The 6278-nt window shown below is 33.7% G+C and overlaps 1 long non-coding RNA gene across 1 annotated transcript; it reads left to right on the forward strand.

Moving 5' to 3' along the window:
- Window positions 1-5371: 5371 nt before the first annotated feature.
- On the forward strand, window positions 5372-6074 carry LOC105033025 (uncharacterized). Its single transcript, XR_829920.3, has 2 exons — window positions 5372-5647; window positions 5773-6074. It is a non-coding gene; the product is annotated as an uncharacterized lncRNA (long non-coding RNA).
- Window positions 6075-6278: the final 204 nt, after the last annotated feature.

Raw genomic sequence — 6278 nt, forward strand, 5'->3', positions numbered from 1 at the left:
CCTCTTTCAGTCAGATAATAAAGCCCGTCATGCATTCTACCATATCCATTCGTCTCTCCCATTATCAGCTCTTGGAGAACACAATAGGTGAAAAAAAATATTACTTTATAATTTAAAGCAGCTGTAATGAAGCTTATAGAGAAGAGATTAGTAAAAAAATTAGAAACATGTAAAACTGAGGACAATATCATGATCGGTGTACAGTTGACAGAACCTTTTTCTGACATGGTGGAGAAGGATCCATCAGCTAAACATACTTTATCCCGACCAAAGCAAGGTGAATATGACACGAATGACTTGGTGGTTTTGTCATGTGACTAGTAGCTCCTAAGTCTAGGATTCAATATTGAGAAGTATCTAAGACAGTAAGTGCACTACCACTATCAAAAGTATAAGAACTAGTTTGTACAAAATAAGAATAAAAAATAAAAGAAAGACTGGAAGAATCACTAAGCAAACCCATAGCAGATAAAGAGATATTGCTAGAAGAAGGGTTCAGCCTGACCAGAATGTGACGTAGGATCTGCAGTTCCTCCATAGATAAAAAACCTCCAGCATCAATAAATGGAGTAGCAGATACAGACGAAATCAGAGGAGCTGAAACAGATGAAGTAGCATCGTGGACCTCAAAAAAATTAGCCTGACCATGATCGATTGCTCCTCCAAAGCGCCCAGCTCCTTGCCGACCTCCTCTACCATGACCCTGGCTAGATGAAGGATGGCCATGTAACTATCAGTATGTATCACGGATGTACCTCGATTTGTTGCAATAGAACCATATCCACATATCTCGATCACCTCTACCGTGCGGCTGTAATTGTGGCTGAGCGACCACCGCAAAACGAGCTATATCAGTAGAAGAGGCAATCATCACACGTCGATAAATTTTCTCACTTAAAATTAGTGAGAAGACCTAATTGAGAGAAGGCAGATCAAAATTTTGATCCAAAATTTGAACTCTAATTGGATCGAAGTCTTCATTGAGGCTGGCAAGAAAATCAAAGGGGGAGAGTTGAGGGGTTGGACGATGAGGGAAGAGGTTGACAAAGGAAAAAAATGGAGAGATTAGAAATAAAAAAATTCATGGATTAGAATCTGAGAGCTCTGTTACCATGTTGAATGTGGAGAGAAGGAGAAAGATTTTTATTTTTCTATGTTGTGTGGGGTGGAGTAGTCCCCATTATATACAACAATCTTTTCTTTAACTAGTAAACATCATAGCTCATAGCCACCTTTACCATCCCTAATTAAAGTAGCTAATTAGGAAAATACAACCTACTTTCTAACAAACATCAACTGCTGAACTATGTCATAAGTGCCATAACAAGGTACCACCAGAAAATCAATTACAGCATGAAGAAGTCAATAGTAAATAAACTATCCAAATCGCAATCATAGTGTTGATCATCAAAACAAGGAATGATGAGTTAGGGCATAGACATGGCGTCAAACTGTCCATAGAAAATCCCTCAGCTTGAGAATATAAACTAAGAAAATCCAAATTATGCTTTGTACCAGCCCTAGATTTTCATTCGCTTTTAGAGGATCAACCATAAAAGCAACCATCAAAACTTCCTGGTCTCATCTCAAAGGATCACGAGAACGGATGAACTTGCTTTTCTTAAAAAGAAACTCCCTCACCTGTAATCGGAATGGTTGGATAATAATAGCAAAGTTAATGGACATGAGTTGAACAATAAAACATAACTTTTAGTAAGATTTTATCCCCATGTCTTCTAGGTGGCTATGGTAAGAAGAGTCTTTTCTTCTTTTTTTCATCACATTCAAAAATTACTCCAAAAAATGTCACTAAAAAAAGATTACTAAGTTTAATTGGAGATAAATCTAAATAAGAATATGATCAAATTTATAAATATATTCTTATATATAAAATAATTTTTTAATACTAAGATAGCATTATCATCTCCAACTAGTTTTTATATAATAACTATAATCACATAGTCTTTTACATAATATCATCTCTATTTTAATTTCTTTGGAAAAGCTCTTTATTGAATGAATTTGGAAAGATATACAAATTCAATTATTACATATGCAGCTTTATTAAGAGTATTTTTATCAAATATGGATTACCACTACTCAAAAATTTATCAAATACTAATCCCTCCATGATATTTGTTTTATCTTTTCTCTCCAAAAAATAAATATAGGACTCACCAATTTTTGTACCATCTGTCTCTTCTGCTTTTTATATCAAAGATGATAATCTAGTATGGAAATTATTTTTTCATATCAAATTATTCTGAGTCAAATGGACCCTTAGTGCCATTTGCCAATGGTGGTTTTGCTCAAAAAGAAAAGATTAACCATATTAATTGAATATAAACCCTAAAAATCTTAGGTATTTTCATGGCAATAAATTGGTTAGCAATGCAAAGGGCATTTGTTTTTTGTACAAGAAAAGTTTCAGTCTAGTCATGTTCTCGGTACATAGAAGAGGAGTGAATTGTGAGATTTGGTGTATTAAGCCGATGCTAATAATCCCAAGAAAATTTATCATGTTCATGGATCCTCTATTCCCACCATCGGATGCAGTTAGTGCATCAAATCAACACTTCCGTGAGTCCCAGCTGATGCAGTGCACAAGCTTTGCGTGCGTACTCCCACGGTGCCTGAATAACAGAGTTGGGAACACCTGGGTAGGCTCAGAAGAACCGTACTCTATGACAGCTGTTCTAGATCATTTTCTTTGTTTCCTTTTTCTTGGGTTGCAGATCATTTTCTTTGTTAAAGCATAATTCTTATTTTTACTCATTGTCTCAAAGTATATTTTGGTAGTATGCGAATTTCCTCAAAAAATCTAGTGCAGGTATTTTTTTCTATTTTTTTTATCTGCAATTAGTTATTTTTTTTTCAAAAAAAAAAGCCTCCCTCTTTTTCTGGGTGGTTCAAAGCCTCCCTTTTCAATAAAAAAAATTTTTTTTTGGAGAGCATTGGTTATGAGTTTTTGAGTGAAAGGGAAGAGAATCTGCCACCTAGTTTTTATTGCTAAAAGTATTTATTCCATTTCCATAGTTCGTGATGCACTCCATCCTTTTGTTTCTAGCTCGATGGCTTAAAAAGAGAATGAAAACTGTATCGATGACAAAGTTCTCGAGCTTTGAATACTTCAATATTGCTTTCGAGGAGAGCACTACAATGCTAAATACCATCTTTTTTTTTTCTTTTGAAAGGTCAACTCATTTGCCAGTGGGTACCCGTTTCTACCCGTTGGATAGGATCGAGTTTTTTTTTTTTGAAAAACCCACCATGGGTCGAGTTAGGGTCTTGGTTTTGAAAATCTGTAGTGGGTAGGATTGTGGATTTACCCCTAAATCCTATTCTATCCGATCCATTATATATATATATATTTACTAAAATACTCCTTCCATAATAGCATATTTACAAATATACCTCACATATCTACCAAATCTATTAGGGACTTAGGGTTTATTTTCATTTCTTTACTCTCTAATCTCTCTCCCTCCTTGACCCAAGTAGCTATCACTACCACAACTCTCCAATCTCCCCCTTTGTTCTTGTTTGTTGTTGGAGATTTGAGAGAACTTATTTTATTTGATTCTTCTTATTTATTTTTTTATTTATTATTGGAGAATTAGAGAATGACTTGCTGTAGTATATATCTATTTATATTGTACAAATTGATGGTTAAAATAGTTTTTAGAACTTATTTGATTTAAAAGAGATGTGAAACTTAATAAATTTGAAACAAATTTGATTTGGTGGTGTTTGCATTGTACATTTACTTTAGTAAATTATGGATAGAATAAGGTACTACCCACCACCTGTATAGGTAAGATAAGGATTTAAAATCCCTACCTGCCATAGTGGGTAGGGTCGGGTGGTGGATAGAGAGTAGGGGGTGGGTAAGGTATAGATTTAGCAAAATCTGTATCCTATGCTAAATTCATACACTGCTCTACCATGGATATCTCTAGGGTTGGAACCCAAAACATGGTTTTGTACGAGAACTAATGCTCTTTTCTATAAGCAACTCTATATTTACACAGGAAAGAGTGGAATAAAATAAAGTACAAAGAAATAGAATAAAGAATCTGAATTGCGATAAAAGAAATGATTGACCACCATAGGACTTTGGGGAGAGAGGATGAAATAAAGACCTCTTGCAATAGCAACTTTAATTGGCACTTTTCAGTTGACCCTCGTAATCCTGGGGACTATAGTGGGGGGTAACAACTTTTTAAAGAATTCCAAAGGATTTCATGCCCTGCTAAATTAGTGTAGGTATATAAATTCTTCCACCAGATAGTAGGCAAACTATACTTTTTGCAATTCAAAGAAGATATTTGAAGGCTTATTTAAGAGGGCTCTCTCATTCCTCTCCTTCCAAACCTCCCAATAATAAGCAGCCATCAATCGATCAGCGCATCTCGTCAAAAGTGCAGGAAACTTCTATTCTTCTCCAAGATGTTCGGAGATTATTAAATGAAGAAGGCCATCTTCTGATTTTTAGCTGAATTTTCAAGGCACAGGCTTTTGATAAATGGGCATTTGAGGAAGAGATGGGAGGCTATCTCTGCATTATGGATTCGTTTGATTGGCGAGAAGAACTTTTCTTTCCAGAAAGTAACTTTTCAGAAAGTTGCTTTCTACAAAATTATTTTATGAGAATAGAATTTTGACATATTTGATTGACGGTAGAAAAGTGACTCATTGTAAAATGACTTATGTTTGGTTGAGCACTCATATTCAGAGAAAAACTATATATAATACCTATTATACCCTTAATAGATGTAAAATCATACATTTTTTTATAAATTTCATATAAATAATAATATATTTATATTAATATTAATATAATATTAATATATTATAATATAGCATTATATCATAATAATTTATTATATTAATATAATACTAATATATATTAATATTATATTAATATAATATTAATATTTTTAATATAATAAATTTATTAATATAGATATGAATATAATATTAAATATATTAATATATTAATAAAAATATTGAAATAATATTAAAATATAATAAATATTATAATATTAATATTATATTAATATTCAATATTTTATCTTAAGAATTTTATCATTATTCAATAATTCATGCTAACTATCTATTAATATTTGTAAAATCTTAGTCAAAGATTTTAAAAAGATACTTTAAGAAAGAAAAAAGAATCATCAATTCTTATTTTATGAAAAATTTTAAAATCTATCTCTTACATAAATTTTTATTATCTATAAAATATAAAAATATGTTTTCATGGGAAAATATTTTTTCATTCTCTTCTTTTAAAATTTCAACAATAAGAGATTCCGTCTCCACCCGGTGCCTCTTTCTTCTTTCACTTTCCGTGAACCAAACCGAGTCCTCAGAGTCGAAATAATGATAAACCGCCTAAGAAAGTTTCCACGAATCTTAGATGCCGTTCAACATACGTTGTGGGGCTGACCTCACCTAACCAATCCGCGTACACAGTGACCTTATCTATATATTCGCTCGTTTTATAGCTTTAATCCTGCCGCTGTTTGAGCTCGGATCTCCCATATCTCACTCATGGAGACCTTCTCTTCAAGGCTTCTGCTACCAATCTTCTTCACCTCACTCCTGTTGCTTTCCTCTCCACAAACTGCTACTGTGGCAGGTAACCAACTAAACTTTCATCCTTTATTAACAAGAAGTGCCCAATACCAACTAGTTTGCTTGTAAAATCTTGAGGGGATGGTACCAGTTGCTTAGAAGATCTCTCTTATGAGTTGATTCTTTCAGGGGAGGTTGTTGGAACATCTGGGCAGCCCATCAGCAGGCATGGAGGTCTGGCGCTTCCTCGGCGACTGAGATCTAGAGCCCCTGAGCTTCGTCCTCCTCCACCAACCCGAAATGCTGAGCACAATTATATAATAACCGTGCCTCCGCCACCAGATGTATGACAATAAGCGTTAAGTGTGTATGGATGCAATATAAATTCTCATGTTTCGTAGTAAGGAGAAAAGGATGGATGAAATTGTTATGCCTGATATAATTTGTGATTCTGTAATTTATTTTGGAAATGCATTGCATTCTTGGAGATATTTGCGTGCTTGTCTGGATCTATAAAATTTTGAATTCATGTGATGGAAAAGTTCTTCTTTAAGTAGAAACTTGTGAGTTTCTTTGTTTTTTTATGTAAAAGATGGGCGAGTTCATGGTCTTTTAATCTTCTAAGAATTGACAGGAGGTTATTTTTTAATCATTTCCTCCCTAAAGATGAAACTATTAGAATAGATGTAGCATGA

Source organism: Elaeis guineensis, chromosome 13, assembly GCF_000442705.2.
Source record: "Elaeis guineensis isolate ETL-2024a chromosome 13, EG11, whole genome shotgun sequence".
Classification (NCBI taxonomy): domain Eukaryota; kingdom Viridiplantae; phylum Streptophyta; class Magnoliopsida; order Arecales; family Arecaceae; genus Elaeis; species Elaeis guineensis.